The following is a 17,077-nucleotide window of genomic DNA, read 5'->3' as shown; positions in this document are numbered from 1 at the left end:
CGTTGTTCTCCCCTCGTAGTTCAGGTGAGTCGTTGTGAAAGAATCGTGGTTTAGGATGTTTCCCATGATTAAGATACTTAAAATAGACACTTTAAAATTCTGAATACATTAAAATCAATTAAAATGAGAAAACACCAATAATATTGGGTTGGTTCACAACCATCGTTTAACACTACAGTCCTTCAAAAAAAGTTTTATAACTTGCTGCCCCATTTATATCCAAACTCTTATATCATGGTCTTGTTTCAGATTTGGACCTTTGCCACCAGGCATAAAGCAAATATCTTGATAGCGTAAAAACAAGCCATCTTGTCGAGTCTCATCTAAAAACATGTAATGCATCTATGGGGCATGAAAAAGACAACACCCGACAGGCTGGAATAATCCACTTTTTCCTCAAATTGACATAAAACGGGCAGATAAATATTAAGTGCTCTGAAGTTTCAGGACTGGCGCTACACAAAGGGCACAATGAAGTTACAGTCACGTTCATCCAGCTGCTTTTCAAAGCATTCAATGGGAGAACCCCAATTCTAAACTCCATATAAAATGCTCGTGCCGGGGAGGGGTGGGGGTGTTCAACTTCATCCATATAGGGATCAAACTTAAAACAACTTTTTTTTTCTTCTCAAATGCTGCATTCAAAGAGGAGAACCACATCTGTGACATGTATCGTAGGAGCAATTGTACATAAGCGTCCCATTACAGTAGCAGCATAGCGGTCAGCCGGCAGGAGGCGTCTGGACAGTATTTCACACAGCCTAAGAGGCAGATCAGTGGGCCTGGCATGAAAGGCGTGGAGGTGATCTCAGTGATGGTGGTGCACACATCGTGCCAAAATGCAGAGACCTTTGGGCACAGCCAGGCGAGATGGGAGAAGTCGGCAGCGGGAGCGGAGCATCGGAGGCAACTGTTCCTGGGAATGAGACCCATTTTTTATAGCTGGGCAGGGGAGCGGCAGTCTATGCAGGTATTTAAAAAGTATGAGGCGCAGGCGGTAGTTAGGGGACAGACGTTTGGTCTGCTTGCAACAGTACAGCCAGACCCCCTGAGAGAGATCGGCGCCATGGTCCTCATTCCAAGCTGCGCGGTCGGTGGAAATCGGGGATGCCGCCAGCGTGAAAGCGTAAAGTCTGGTGACCAGCTTGCGGGGGAAGGTGGATGAGTATGCGAAGTGGAGGACAGTCATCGAAGGGGGGGTGGAGGAAACGTGGGGTGCATCTCCCTGCAAGACGCTATGAGTTGGTAATACAGCAGAGTGTCCATGGGGCTGGACTCGGCTGAAAGTTGAAAAGAAGTTATTGTCCTGGTAAAGGTCCGATAACGTGGCCAGCCCCAAGCGAGTTGCGCGTTTAACAATGTCGACAGTCTGCAAAGGGGGGAATACCGGATTGTGTGCGATGGGCATGGCATTGGCGGAGAGCATGCTTGAGCCAGCGTATCTCCGGAGGCCGTCCCTGGCCCAGTGCAAGGTCTCTACCACGTTGATCTCTCCACCTCTGGGTTTTGCAGGGGCAAAGAGAGAACGGTCAGGAGCGGCCAGGGGCTGCGAGATCAGCCTCCACCGCCACGTGACACTGAAAAGGCGTCGGATGCAGCCAAGTGAAGAAAGCTGGCTTGGGCGCTAAGGGCGTATAGTTTGAAGTGTGGGGCGGCCAATCCGCCACACGTTAGAAGAAGTGTTAGAATGTTATATGCGATTCTAGGCTGGCGCCCGGCCCAGACAAGAGTGATTATAAGGGAGCGGAGTTTGCAAAAAAAGTGAGCCGCGAGTGGGATGGGGATGTTCAAGAAGAGGTACAGAAACTTCGGGAGCACCACCATCTTGGCGATGGCTACGTGCCCCGCCAGGGTCAAAGACAGTCATCGGCAGAGGTGAATCGTAGACTCCAGCCAGTCCACCGCCCGGCCGAAATTCACCATCTGGAGTTCTTCCACTTTCCTGCTGAGCCATATGCCCAGATATCTAGTGGGACCCGACTCCCATACAAACGGATAATCCGGAGTGAAAGGGACAGTGACGTCCGTCAGGGGAAAAAGAATGGACTGATCCCAGTTGACCTGGATGCCCGTTAAAACCCCAAAGCGCACCACCTCGCGGATCATGGGGCCGAGATGCTCCTGGGGATTACGGACATAGAGTGTGACGTCTTCCGCATACATAGAGAAGACCAAGGCTCGAGCCGCGAAGCCGAGAACCCTCTGGGTGTGAGGCTGCTAGAGCCTGGCAACGAGGGGCTCCATAGCTATAGCGAAGAGCATGGGTGAAAGTGGGCACCCCTGCCTTGTGCCCCTAGCGACGGGGATGGACTCTATAATCCGACCGTTGATCCGAAGGCGAGCTGTGGGGAGAGTGTACAGAAGGTGAACCATGCGCAAAAAACAGGCTAAAGCCTAAGCGAGTGAGAAGGTAGAAGAGGAAAGGCCACTCAAGAGTATCGAAAGCTTTGGTGGCATCCAAGAGGGCAGCCACAGCCGGGAGTGTGGGTTTGATTTGATGGAGGACGGCGAATATAGTACGAGGATTGTGCAACGTAGCACAGCCGGGGATGAAACCGGACTGGTCCAGGCGAGCTATAAGGGGCATGATAGGGAGAAAATCGTATTATCGGTGTTGATGAGGGACAGAGGACGGTAAGAGTCGAGGAGCTCGGGGGACTTGTCCGGCTTCAAGAGAAGCGTCAACAGGGCCTCGCGGAGCGAAGTGGCCGCACTCAAAGGAGTCGTTGTACATAGCGGCATGGTGCGGGACTAGAAGGGGAGCAAAAGCTTTGTAAAAGGACGCTGGTAAGCTGTCGGAGCCCGGAGCCTTGTCGTCTGGCAGTCTATTAATAGCTGACAGGATCTCCTCCTTGGAAAAAGGTTCATCGAGGTACTCCCAGTGGCTGTTGCCCAGCCAGAGGAGTTCAAGAGTGTCGAAGTATTGATCAAGTGTGTCACGCGAAGGCGCAACCCCTAAAACAACTTTTAATGTCTAAAAATCGAGTAGTTAAAGTGCTAAGTGTCCTAGTTTCAGTGCAAATTCGGTCAATAAAACCCCAATACCTTTTTTTGAGCTGGGAGCCCATTCTTTTAGTAAAAGACTGTGGGTCATCCCACATGAACCCAAGCCCCAATTTATAAAAACATTGCCTTACTTTTTTAAACCAAACTAATCGCCCTATTTGCCTATGGAGCGTTAATAATTCTTCCACTGCCTCCTTTACTGGTATCTGAGTGTTACTGGACCAAAGTCTTAACCAAAACATTAACACTTTTTTTTTAAATTGAATTTTCAAACATAAGAAATACATAGGCACCACCAAGTATATCATAACATGGAATGGCACAGTACATGTCTTGAGTCTTCATGTATACAACTAATTTACAGACATTGACCATCTAAAAAACAGTCCCCATTTATTTCCGCAAATCATCAGTGTATCCTAAAATTTGCATAGACATCCCACAGCACGCGAAATAGGATTGTTACCTTAATACATGCGATACCTGTTGTGAGTGGGGCTCATACATTCTCACAGCTGGGTTCCAGGAGTTACGTACAGTCGTCTAGCAGGGTGCACAAACCTTCAATCATCCTGTTCATGTAAATATGCCAGAAGGGGTTCTAAAATGTCTCTGGGTTGAGAGGTAGCTGGTAGTAATTCTGCATATGTCGTGAGCTGATCTTTACCATATATGAAAACTCTCATTCACGTAAATGGTACCGTGCGTAATAGGTGCTATAGAACAGTAGCTCTTCTAGAAAAGCACCGTCCTTAGTTTTTTATCCTTGCCCAATCTCCAACAGAATAAAATACGTTGTTGAGAGAAGGAGGTAATTTTAAATTCACTCTAGTCACTCTTTCACCATCTCTGATCACTATTATATCCACCATTAGGTTGCCCTCCAGGTGGAGGAAAGCATACTGAAAGACCCAATGATGATGCTTTTTACGTAGGCAACCAAGCAGAAAATCATGATCTACCGCCACTGTACCGTTTACGCGAATGAGGGTTTTCTAAGACGGCTAATACCCCAGACCCTGGTAACAACACAGGACAAGTGATCCATTCTCCTATGGTAACTGGTCTGTCTAGATAATGGAGGAGCTGCCTGTGTTTACGGGGGGTCACAAAGACCGCGTACATTCCATGTTAAGCCATGAATTATTGTGTGGACTTTGGGAATATAAAAACGCATGAGTTACCACATGAAGACTGCTCATAATAAAGAACATCTAATCTCATCTGTGCAAATATGAGCGGTGCCATACATTACAGACACATATGCCCTTAACTGACCTGCCCACCTCCCCCCCACCTCTGCAGCCCATACCCGCGGGGGAAATATATCCCACCCAACCCGCGTAAACATCAGTACAGCAAATATACTTTGGACATATTGATAAGTGCACCTTCCTAGTCTGACTCCTTCCAGGGACATCAGCGAATCATCAAGGGAGCGTAGTTTGCTAGTAAATGCAACCTGAGAATACACTTGTAATGACTGAATAGTGGCAACTAATAACATAACATTACAGAATATCCTCTGGGGATACGCTCCAGAGAGACTGTCAGCGCACCTCCCATAGTGCGAGGGGGCCTGGGAAGATCTTTATTATGTGAAATATGCAGCAAGGTAATATACAGCATTGTAGGAGCACCGTGATGCCTGTATAAGGGCAGAGCGTTTAGAGAAGTATGCTCTTCCTGCCAGCTTAAGTTTGAGCATGGAGCAGAGTCTTATCGGATCTAGGCAGAGTGCAGAATATTACTTAGTCTGTTGTTAGTCTTCCTCATAGGTCGGTGAGAAACGTCTTGATCCATGGTCATCATCTTGTGATGTAGGTGAGCGATGCAGGATTTTAGAAAGTCCTGGGCAAGCTGCGGGTTATTGAAAACATGCATCTTTCCGCAGTGCTGAACAAGCAGTCGCGCAGGGTAGAGTATGGAGTACTGGATATTAGCCTGCTGAAGCTTCCGTTTGACAGGGCTGATTTTTTTCTGTGCTTCCTGTACCGCTAATGTGAAGTCTGGGTATATAGAAATTTTAACTCCATCATGGGTCAAATCTTGCTTTTCGCTGGTCAGTCGTAGCACAGCATTGCGATCCTTGTAGTTGAGGTTGCGCCAAGGTAGGACTGGGTGGCGCGCCCGGTAGCGGTCTCGCCCCAAGCGACCTGTGGGCTCTCTCCACCACCATTGCTTTGGAGAAAACTTCCATCCCAAAAAGGCCCAGCAGCATTTGTTCCACGTATTCCTCCATGCGACCTGTAGCAGTGGATTCCGGAACACCCACTATGCGCAGATTATTTCTGCGTGAGCGCACTACTAAGTCTTCATTTTTGGCAGCTATAATTTTCAAAAGCTTCTCCATGCCCTGTAGTTTTGCGCAGTTAGTAGTAGAGCTGTCTTCAAGTGAGGAGACAGACTGCTCTGCCTCCAATATGCGCATGTCATGTTTTCAAGTTTTTGCACAAGAAAATCTATGCGTAAGTTCCTAGTATCCATTTTAGATTCAATACATGACAAGCTTTGGCTTATTATCTGAATGGATAATAGACCTTAGCCCAAGATCAAGACGAAGTGGTATTAAAGGCGTGTTCATTGGAAGGTTTAGGATTGCTCTTAAAAAATTTATTTTCTGCTACTTCTAGCTGGTTCAGGAGGTCCAACCCCCACAATTTCACCCCATATAAGGCTGTCCCTGCCCTCTAGCCCAGTGAATTTCTAAGATTGGAGAGATTGGGCGATTGGGAGATTTTGTGACTTTTTTTACTATTGCACAATCCATGTGTTGCAATGAAAAGACACTCTTCTGAATTTGGTCCAAGTCAAGTTCTCACTAATTCTGACTCCTAGATACTCGAAGACCTTAACCTGATCTAGGTGTTGTGCTCCAAGCCTCAATTTTCCCTTGGTTGACTTGTAGGGATTGAAGACCATAAACTATGTGGTCGATTATGATGCGTCCATCCGCCACCCCCAAGGTGGAGGGACCGTCCGCAGGGGCAGCGGCGTTCCCTCCATGCCAATTAGGATGTGACCGCCACCCTGGCGGTCACATCCCGTATCTTTTTTTTTATTTTTTTATTATTTTTATTTGCATTTTGGTTATAACTCAACAGTACAGTCATGCCATTATTCGTGCTCATCCCCCCATTCCCTCGCCCACCCTTCCACAATCCAACTTTGCTGTCACTTTTCATAGCACACTTGTTCAATGTCCGTAGGTTCGATATGCAGAGATCTCTCATTGTCCCTCCCCGGCCTCCCGTGAGGTGTCTAAGCAGTTTTGTGCCCCAATGCTGGGCTCACCTCCCTCCCAGCCCCCCATCCAAACCATGATAGTGACGCCACCTGGCCCAAACCTTACGGAACTTCCGTGGACACCCTCTAGCTTTATAGGTCACTCTCTCGGCAGCCATGTAGAGATCTAACCCTCTTCTCCATTCTTCCAATTCCGGGGGAGTCGGTGACCCCCAGTATTTCGCTATGTCCCTTTTGGCTACCGCCAAGACCAAGAAGGTTAGGAGAGGGCGCGGTAGGTCCACGTCGTACATCCTGTATCTTTAACATTGCGGCGTGTGCTGCTTCAAGCAGCACCCGCCGCAAGATTAAAAATGCATGCTTTGCATTTACATGCACAAAGCGGCAGGCACCGCATGGTGCCTGCCGCTTTGTGCATGCAAATGCAGGGGGGTACCATAGGTACCCCCCATGTGAACCCCCACCCTCCCCTTAACCCTGGGGGCCCGCAAGGGGCCCCCAGAAGCAAAGGTCCACATGCTTTTCCACGGCGGAAAAGCCGCAGCGGAAAAGCATGTTTACACACACATCCTAATTTGGCTGACGGTGTCTTGCAGACACTGCCACCAAATAGCGGTCAACACCCCGCGGACCAGCGGCGGACGGACCTGCCGTCCGCCGCTGTTCCCAACGCCATCATAATCTGCCGGTGGGTGTTTTCGCTGACCGCGGCGGTGAATCCGCATCCTCCGGGCCGGCGGTGGCTTCCACCGGCCCTAAGGATGCGGATTCACCGCAATCATAATCGACCCCTTAGTTTTAGTACAACTAATTTCCAGACCCCGCTCTTTACAGGCTTCCGCAAACTTGGTTAACACTTTCTGGATGCCCATTGAAGTTTTTGAAATGAGAGGCAAATAAAAGACAACAGATTTGTTTACCAGCTAATTTTGGTGGGTCACCTCCACAATCATAAAGATCATTGATGAGCCCATTCATGTAAAGGGTAAATAAATTCGGCACTAACACGCAACCCTGCCTTACCCCATCAGAAACACGAATATTCTTAGTTAAGCTACCATCAGAGTTCCACCTGACTTTGGCATAATTACCTAGATGTAAGCAAACCCGGAGATGGAGTAATCCATCAGGAAGACCAAGTTCCCTAAGGGCAGCCCAAAGCCAGGTGCGATATATGGAATCAAATGCCGTTTTGAGATCGATAAACACGACATACAGGTGGCCCTTCTTTATGGTGGCATCCTTCCAGATGAGCAACAGGAACCGAAACACCTGCTCTAAGGTACTCGTAATGGCGCTAAAACCAGCCTGCAGGTGGGAGAGTATACTAAATTCCTCTATCCAGCTCTGTAGTGTGTTAAAATTATTTTGCTGAATATTTTCTGTGATACATCTATGAGACTGATTGGCTTGTAGTCTGATGGGTCTCCCTTATCTCCTTTTTAGGTCTCGCATACGAGGTATCAAGTAGTCAGTATTAGTGATCAACCTCACCCATTGCGTTTATATTTGTTTTTTAGCTTGCCTTTGGTTAAATCTGGCATTGCTCTTTTTATGTAGCTCATTCATTGTCTGGTGGTCAGAAACGTCACTTCCGTTTTGCTTCCGTTTTGCAGGAAACAGCACCGACCAAATACAGTTTAGTTCCGCTGCTCGGCGTTATCTACTCATTTAGGGACTACTTCCTTGTTTATTTTCCACCGCCGTTCACCACTAGCTGCCGAGTTCGGAAGTGTTGGCTTTTTTGTTTCCTGTTCCCGCCCCCTCCCATTAGCCGTGTTGTCCATCCTCCTACCCCCTTTCCCGTTGTCCGTGTCCCCGTTCCCTTTATTCCCGCCCCCCTCCCGCTGTCCGTTGTCTTGCAGTTTGTGGCGGCCATGGAGGCGCGTGCTTGTTATAATTTTACATTATTGTCAGCAAGCTGCTCAGGGGTGAGTTTCATTCACTGTTTTTACTTTAAAAGCTAAAATGTTGGCAATTCAAAGTAGAGAATCTAATGTGCATCTCCTCTGTCTAGTTACGGGGCTTATCCTTCCCAGCTGGGTCGGGGTATTCACAACAGGCCAACCACAGTATGGCCAGCAGAGCTACGGCTGTTACGGACAGTCTGCTGACACGCAGTCAAGCTACGGACAACAACCGAGTGGGTACGGATCATCTTATGGGCAAGCACAAACGCAGCAGACACAACAAACCTGTAAGTATGTAGAGTCTTTATTTCAGTTTTGAATTGGTTGATATTTAAAATGTGCGTGTTTACCCAATGGGCAGGTTCAAAATGCATCTTCTCCCCCTTTCCTATGTCGCTTTTTTCTGACTATCTGAAACGGGCACATAGTTGATTTAGGGGGTGGGGGGTGGATATATTTGTTTTAAACATGGTAATTGGTGACAAAGCAAATCTCCTGTGTATGGAGTCACTATCTGGGGTTGATTAGAACATCCCGGGAGGCGCCAGTCCTCCATGGCAGAGGTCCATGGCCGCTCCCCCCTTTCTCCTCCTTTTCCTGTTGCTCTAATTTTCCATGCCCCTCCTCCTCCTCATTCGTGTCTCTTGCTGTCTACTCTCGGCCCTCCCGTCAGAACCCCATTTCTCTCTCTTACCCGCTCTGTCTTATACTACCCCCCTTTATTCGGCGCCCTGTGTTTTTGTGGGCTTTTTCTCCATTCTTGCGTACTCCTGTGAGCTCACGCTCTCCCCCCAAAACCTCCCCGTTTTCCATTGCAAATCATTTCACTTTTATTTTTTATGCCACTCTTTATTTACAAGCCTTATTGGCCTTGCAGGGGTTTGGTAGTATAGCCAAGGCTTCTCAGATTCCGCAGTATTGGCAGCGGTTTACACATTATCCTGCTGGTGGGTTTCATCTGATGAGTTGTTTTGTTGCTTCTCCTTCCAGTCCAGCTCCGATCTTGAATGCACTCCTTGTGCTGGGCATCGGCTCTGAGTGAGCAGCAGCTCGCTGGGACATTCCTGCGGAAGTGGTCCCCCTTGCTCTCCTCCTTTCTGTTTTCAACCTCTAACCATGTTCCTTTCAGCACTCTCCCCTCTCCAGTGTCATAACGCAAATAGATGCCCCCCAACTGATGCAGAACATGGCGATGGTTTATGAGGCTCCCAGCTCTGTAATTATTCATTGTGCCAATATCGGCCAGCACACCATCCCCCAATAAACATGTTGTACCACAAAAAATAAAAAGACAAGACAACTTGTTGTTGGGAAAAAGTAGCTGCAGGTTTATTAGCATCCTTATGCCAAAACATGGTGGGTTAACTTACAGATGATCCAAAGGCAAGCCGCCCCTCGCAGCTTGCCACCTGATAGGCCAAGTAGCCCACGGCCTTGGCCAGACGGTGCTTAGCGGTTGTGGTGAGAGGATAGCCCCTCCCCTATCCGGTGTAACCATTGGTCCACCCTCTAGCTCACACCCCCCCTACGAGGGGCGGAGCGTTCAAGCGACCCCCGGTTGTCCCGGTAACCAACCGCCCGTAGGATAACGGGGCGCCGTCGCACCCCCAGGGTCCACTGCACAGATCTCCCGGGGATTTTGGGCCTGAGCACCCTTTGTGCTTCTGCATGGGGTACTCCTGAGTCCCTTTCGCCTCTGGATCATCCTGTAACTCCTCCACAGCCCTGGATGTGGCGACCGTCACAGACAGGGCCCCCCACCTGAGCTAACCTTCCTAGACTCAGCCTGCTGAAAGAAGGGCTTCTTGAATGTCCAACAAAAATAAATCCATGCCTACTTTGGAAAGGTGGACTCCTTCCTCATCAAGGCACCCAGTGGCTTTGGCGTGAAGTTCCCCATGTCGAATGAAGCCGAAGCCCATCAGTTCTGCGAATTTACGCATTGCACAGTTTACCTTCCTTCGCGCCACTTCTATCGCTTGCCCAGAGCGAGCACCTAGCCAAACACGGCGTGGTGTGATCTCAGACCACCAAAGTTCGCAAGGTCCTAATAAATTGCTGATCTTGATAATGTTCACTTTCATGTCCCTCAGGAGGAACCTTTTACCTAGTAAAGGCAAGTCATTCCCTCCCAGATGCAGGATGAGCACATCTGGGGGGTGGGCGTTCCCCTGCAATTCTTGTGTTAGTAGGCCCAGCACCCCGCTCCAACGCAAGCCAGCAATTCCTCGCCACACAAATTGAGTTTTGCTAAACCCATGATTCCACTTCCTGCTTTTCGCCCACAGGGCCAACTAGGAAACCCCCTCGTGGCGCAGCACCCAAACCGTGGTTCCTGGTAAATAAAGAGAAGTGTTGTATATAACTATTTTATTAAAACATGCAATAAAACACACTGGCAAGAAAAACCACACTGCCTAACATACACAGCAAAACACAGTTCGTGGGACAGGGCCAAGATTGCCCAAGATTCACAGTTGCTGCCTATAGTCCCAGAACAAAACTTAACAAATTATCCTGCGCTCACTGAGCACTACATGCTGCTGTCTGATCCGATCTATCTTTTGTAACAGTCCGATGTCCATCTCCCTAATTGTTTGACGCCTTCTACGTGTACCCCTTCAGAGGATGCAGTTGTGGCTGCACCTATGCGAAAACTTTTTGCCTAGCGTAGAGACCCCTGCCGAAGACAAGCAAGCGTGCATGACATGTTCCACTTGGTATTTAGTGAGTGGCGTGCCATCTGAATGCAAGAGGAGATATCCCTCACTAAAAGGGCGGATGGCAAGGTAAGCAGTCAGGAGGCTCACTGGGCAAAATTTGGGCGAGCCTAGGCTTTGCAACCAAAATTCTATCCCCCTTCCCCGCTGATCAGTTTTGGATTGGCGCAAGGTGATCTTGAGCATATCATCCAATACCAAAATGTCCTGCAGAGACAATGCTACACCTGACGTGTCATTCTTGGATTTGGCGACCAGCTCTGAAATCCTGAAAGCGCCAAAGAAAGCTAAACTGAAGGCAGATGCAAACAAGGCAGACTTGTAAACAGAGGAAGTAACCTGAGGCAAACACAAGATCATTCTCTGGAGAGTTATGAAATCAATAGGTGATCTGTTGTCGGGCACTTTGGGTTCACCCCTAGCCCACCCTTTTAAAGCTGCCCTGATGACAAAGGTCCTGGTAGGGTCCGCCTGCCCTTTCAACTTGGCCCTGTGGCTGATGGCTGCTAGGTGGCCTGAAATCCAAGAATGGCTCTTTTTGCTATCCTTGGCCCACAAATGAAGGCCTGGACTTTCAATTCCGCTGCCACCCCGGAGACTTCCCAGGGCCCCACAGTGGCACAACATTTTTTCACACATGCTTTGTATCTATTGCTAGTGTTCGGCGCCAGTGACATCTCCCCCAGGGCCCTCATTCTGTTCACCACTTCAGAAGGTACCAGAGGTGCGCTGGGAAGGGGGTGGCTTCCTCTCTCGCTCTTGGCCAAGCTTCTCGGAACCGCTGCCACTGAAAACGAGAGAGAGCGTCAGCAGCGATGTTCTTGATACCCTGAATGTGTCGCGCCCTGCATTCGACATTGTTGTAAAGGCAAGCTCGCACTAGTTCGCGTAGCAGGCATAGAACCAGGGGGCAATTAGCAGAGTGAGAGTTGCTGGCCTGTACCACAGCTAAGTTATCTGACCACAGTAGGACCCTTTTAGCAGACAGGATAGCAGGCCATAAGTGGAAGGCCACTATGATGGGGAAGAGCTCAAGGACGGTAATTTTAGCTGTCACCTTTTTCTTAATCCAGGCGTTGGGCCATTTCTCAGTGCACCATTCCCTGTCCAAGATGGCCCCAAAACCGTGCCTGCCTGAGGAGTCTATGAAAAGAGCTAGGTCAGGGCTGCCCGCCCAGGGAGCCCTCCAAATCACTGCCCCATTGAAGTTGCGCAGAAACTCAGCCCACATGGCCAAATGGTGTTGAATACCTTTGCTCAGTTTCACCATGTGGTGCTTCTTGGCTATGTTCGCAGTAGCCCTGGCTAGTCTCCTGGCGAAGACCCTACCTGCTGGAATGATTCTGGCAGCAAAATTGAGCAGACCTAGGATGCCCTGGATGCAGCCCAGGGAAGCTTTGTCCAGCCCTACCAGCGCCTGAAGCTTGGTAGTCAGGTCGCGCACCTTATCCTCTGGTAATCTGGACTCCCCTGCAATCGTGTCGATCTCTATTCCCAGGAATGTCAGGATTTGTGCTGGCCCCACTGTCTTACCAGGAGCAAGGGGGGCCCCCAAGTGGTCTGTGAGAAGAACAAAATCAGCCAGGGCCTGAGAGCACCGCTGTCTCCCGTCACTCCAGATGAACAAAAAGTCATCCAAGTAATGAGTCATCCCCTCTACACCGTATGTGTCTTGGAGTGCCCATTGCAGGAAGCAACTGAAAGCCGCGAACTACGCACAGGACACAGCGCAACCAATAGGCATGCATTTGTCATAGTAAAACATGACGTCTAACTTGAAACCTAGCAGGTGATAGCTGCTCGAGTGGACTGGTAGTAACCTAAAAGCCGATTCAATGTCTGCTTTGGCTAACCAGGCCCCTCTGCCCGCCCTCCTGACTAGATCCAATGCTACGTCCAGCGTGGCATAAGACACAGAGCATGCTCCCTCCTCTAGCCCATCATTGACCGAAGTCCCTTTTGGGTAGGAAAGGTGGTGTATCAGTCTAAAGGCACCTGGTTCTTTTTTGGGCACGACCCCCAGGGGAGATATAACAAAATTCTCTAGAGGTGGGTGCAGGAAAGGACCTCCTATTCTGTTCAAAGATCTCTCTTTTTCCACCTTTGCCCTCACTACTTCTGGTTGATCCTTGGCAGATCTAAGGTTGTCAGCATCCTTGTTCCCCGGAGCACCTGTGAAAGGGATCCTAAAGCCTTCGTGGAAACCAAACAAAAGCAGGCGGCTGTCTGCCTCTATGGGATAGCGCCCCGAGCAAAGGAGTGATGTTGTCAAGGATCACAGGGGACCCTCCCAGTGGCGCTAGCCGGTGCAAAGTTGGAGGAGGAGAGGGTGAAACTGGAGAAAGAGAGAGCCCAGGAAGCTCGCTTTCCTGCAACTGGGAAGGGTCTGAAAGCATGTGAGGAGTAGCCGGACCCGGTGACCTGCTGCCTGTCCCCAAATTACTGTCCCTCTTTACTTGCTGGCTGTGAGCCCTGTTTGGAGTGGCAAGAAGCTGAAGTTGCGGGGTGGGGTCCCCCACAAGTGTTACAGGCATGTACGAATTTGCATGTCTTCCCCCAGGAGCAAGACTCATTGTTGAAGAGACGACAAGTGCCCGGAGGGGACCGCTTGTAGCCACCTCTGGACCCACCCCCTCTGCGGCCTCCACGAAAGAAATGTTTACCCTTGCCCCTAACATAGGAGGATCCCCCTGTCGAACACTGCCCACTGGGAGGACTACCTGTTGCTACTACTGCAAGCTGACCCCGTTCTCCCATGTGCTCCATCCAGAGCTGCACCTCCTTTTGATCCCAGTTCATCTCTGGGCACTGAGACATTTTCCTTCTGAATTCTCTGTCGTAATTGATCCACCCATTACCACCCCATTTCAAGGCCTCATTGTGGATAATCCTAGAATACTGTACCAGGCCTGGGCCCTGTTCAGGAAAACATTCCATGGTGACAGACGCTAAAATGGAAAAAGCTTCTAGCCAATTAGCAATGTTCTTTTCAGGCCATGGCTGGTACTTTACCTTTTTGTCATCTTCCTTCGCCCCAAACTTTCTAGCATCCATGCCCTCCTGACCCAACATAAGTAGGGTAAAGATATCAATAAACTCCCTTCTCCAAATACCTTCTTTGGCATCTTGAGGTACCTGCCAAGCCAAGGAGCATCGCCCAGAAAGGAGCGTGCGGTGGAGATCGCAGGGACAGGGGAAGGCGGGGGAACAGGCAAAGGGCTGGAAGCAGGAGGCACCCCTGCGGGAGCGCTTGTGGCGGTAGAGGGCGTGTTAGGAACCAGAGAAATGGCCGGGGATGGAGCGTTGGGAGGACTCCCCAGCGGCGCCGCACTCAGCGCCCCATTCGTAATCGTATTAGCCACTGATGTGGTAGCAACTTGCACTGAATCCCCTTGCTTAGTAGCTTGCACAGATGACCATACAGTGGGGGCTGCCGGAGCAGGACTCTCGCTAAAAACACTATTACCCCCAGCTTGAGGTGAGATACCAGCAGTAAGCCCCCCTTGGAAACGCCCCATGAAATTGTTCAAAGTGTCCATAACTTTAGTCAGATCGTTTCTTGTAGCAAAATTACCTTGGGCAGCCTGGTTGTCCTTAGGAAGGACCGGGGGCGGTGGCGCAGCACTTGCCCCTTGTGACGGGACCTCGCGGGGGTTTGCCACCGATTTTCTTCGTGTCAGCGGCAAAGATTCCAGGGGGAAATCCCTAACAGTGGGCTTTCTGATCCGTTTGGGCCTGGAGGGAGCGGCCTCGGTACTGTTCTGGGTATCAGACAATGGGGATTCAGTCGTTAAACCAGAATCCTCTGGCTCTGGCGTGTTCATCAAGTTCTGTGCCCAAGCAAGGCCTTTAAGCTTTGCCATCTCCAAAAAGTTTGCCCACACTGCATCCTGGGAGGTGCCCGGCAACGAGTCCTCCACCTGGGTATTTTCTTGAAAGAGGGGAGGGGAACTTTGGCTGTCCATTCTCACTTCTGTTCGCCCACATGGGATCTGGGGATAAAACATAGTATCAGCCACAGCACACACATGGAGAAAGTACCCTGGCCGTCTTGAATGGCAACTGGTGCGTGTCCCAGACCCCTCGATACTTACATTATACTGGTGCGACAAGGCGGAACGAAAAATTGCGATCGATTCGGTTGAAATCAGCGAGGTAGAACGAGAAGGGGCTATGGAGGGAAATAGGTAACGTTAGCGCTTGTAGGTGACAATTTTCCTGAAAACACACTGGCGTTTTCCCTCTCCCTTCCTGTGTGTATGCGCCCCCCTTCTGTGTCCACCCCAAAGACCGGTCCTTCGCCATAGACCTGTCTCTGGCCCACCAATTGCCACCTGTGCCGCTTCCTCAACCTTTGCGCTGCTTACTTTACTTTGTATCCTGAAAAATAAAAGACATTGTCACAACGTTCCTTCAATTTTTTGAAATGCGCTCTTTAATCTGTAGCGCTCCTTCCGCTTCCGGCGTCCTACCACCGTATTTCAGCTTCTTGTCAGCCAGTCCTCGCCACCCGTACATGTATAATCCTGCAAGTACACGCATGTTAGTGTCATCTTATATGTAACATATGTCATCCCTTATTGCCCTTCTGGATACTCCCTAACCAACACAGCCAAGCGAAAATTGTGTCATTCAAAATTACACTTTCTTGATGCGAGACCCATTGCATTGCCAATGCTTGATTCGTATAGTGCGCTATGCGGAATCTGTTAACGAAGCACTGTCTTCCATTTTGCGCCTGCCCGTAGGGCGATGCCTACTTGCACTCGGAAGAGGAAGCCACCGCAAGGCCGCCCCTGAAGTAAATAGCCTCCACAGATGGTGGGGCAGGAAAAAACCCAGGCTCGTGCAGCCTGACCCTGGTCTGCTCGAGTAACGCGAAGTCCAATGCGGGGCCTGAAGCATGAACTGGCATGGAGCGGCAGGTGGCGTGAAACAACAGGCAGCATCCAGCTTACCCCTGAAATATACGAGAAGAAGGTGAGCGAGGTACCCTAAACTGCTCCGGCAGCGCTGAGGTGCGAAACTTCCTGCCTGCTCGGGCATCAACGGCCTGTGCGTGACGCCTCCTCATTGCGCAGGGAGAGAATCCCCTCCTGCCTGCCAAAGAGGAGCTGTGGCGACGCGATAACTAGAGCGTGAGCACACGGCTAGCGCGCCGATGCGCCAAAGACGTGCCCACTGACTCGAGGAAAACCGGACGGAGAGGGCTGGGGCGTGCGAGGAGAGACGGAGTGGAAAGGGCATCAATAGGGGCAGAGGGAACTACTGCCTACCTGAAAAATAATTGCAAAATACGGCATCAAAGCAGGGAACCAAATCAATGACTGGAGCCATAACGTCCCACTCCATTCCAGGTGGATCGGACACCCGTTACCCTAGCCTAGGACACACAAGTAGTCCTACAACTCGGGAGGTGGCGCGCACTATAAAACACTAAAAAGGAGCAAACACCCTCAAAGATAAACATGCCTCAAAGGTAAACAAGCCCCCGGGCAGGCGCTGCCGTAAAGGGGTCAAGATAGCCAGACCTTAGCGTCCATATCCCAAGGTGGGGGACAGTACGAGTCGCCAAGATGGCCGCTACGCAACCTGCCGCCCATGGCGCGTGGGCAGTGACCAACGGCTGCCTTGGTCACTAAAATGGCCGCGATGAAAGCACCCCTGCCCGCGAAGGCAGTTACCTAATGCTGCTCGGGTCGCCAAACGGCCTATACGTGGCCCTGGTGGCTGCGTGATAAAATCCCAACAGCAAATAAGTAAAAGGGCACTCTGGTAAATCAAAGTAAATTTTGGACAGCAAATAAATCTACTGGCCAGGACGGGGGGAAGGACTATTCCGTTAGCAAACTCCATGTAAAATTAGGGGGGGGGGCCTCCGCTACCAACACGCTTGCCAGAACTTGCCCCCCGTCGGTCACCTCCCGTCAGAAATGACTCCCTCGAACCCCCTTTCCGCCCGATCGGAGCAAGGAGAAACGCACCACCCTAAACCCAGCATGGCAGGGCAGCTAAGATTTCTGAAAGGGCAGCATGTACCCGCGCTAAACGAAGGCCGGCTGGGCACGACAAAAACACAACACAGTCCCGCCCGATGCGCCGCCCGGCTCCGGGCCAGCCTCCCATCCCCGCACAGCGCGTGCCGTGGCGATGAGAAAGGTCCTGGTAGGGTCCGCCTGCCCTTTCAACTTGGCC

General features: G+C 50.3%; 1 long non-coding RNA gene across 1 annotated transcript in view; it reads left to right on the top strand.

Moving 5' to 3' along the window:
• Positions 1-17,077, top strand: part of LOC144761917 (uncharacterized) — a 192,630-nt gene that overhangs the window by 99,684 nt on the left and 75,869 nt on the right. Inside the window, exons 2-3 of the long non-coding RNA XR_013595947.1 lie at positions 8,270-8,296; positions 8,355-8,449. This is a non-coding gene — a long non-coding RNA (uncharacterized LOC144761917). The remainder of the gene's footprint in view (positions 1-8,269; positions 8,297-8,354; positions 8,450-17,077) is intronic.

This window comes from Lissotriton helveticus, chromosome 6 (genome assembly GCF_964261635.1).
Source record: "Lissotriton helveticus chromosome 6, aLisHel1.1, whole genome shotgun sequence".
In the NCBI taxonomy this organism is placed as follows: domain Eukaryota; kingdom Metazoa; phylum Chordata; class Amphibia; order Caudata; family Salamandridae; genus Lissotriton; species Lissotriton helveticus.
The sequence above is the reverse complement of the archived record's forward strand: the minus strand, read 5'-3'. Positions and strand labels throughout refer to the sequence as shown.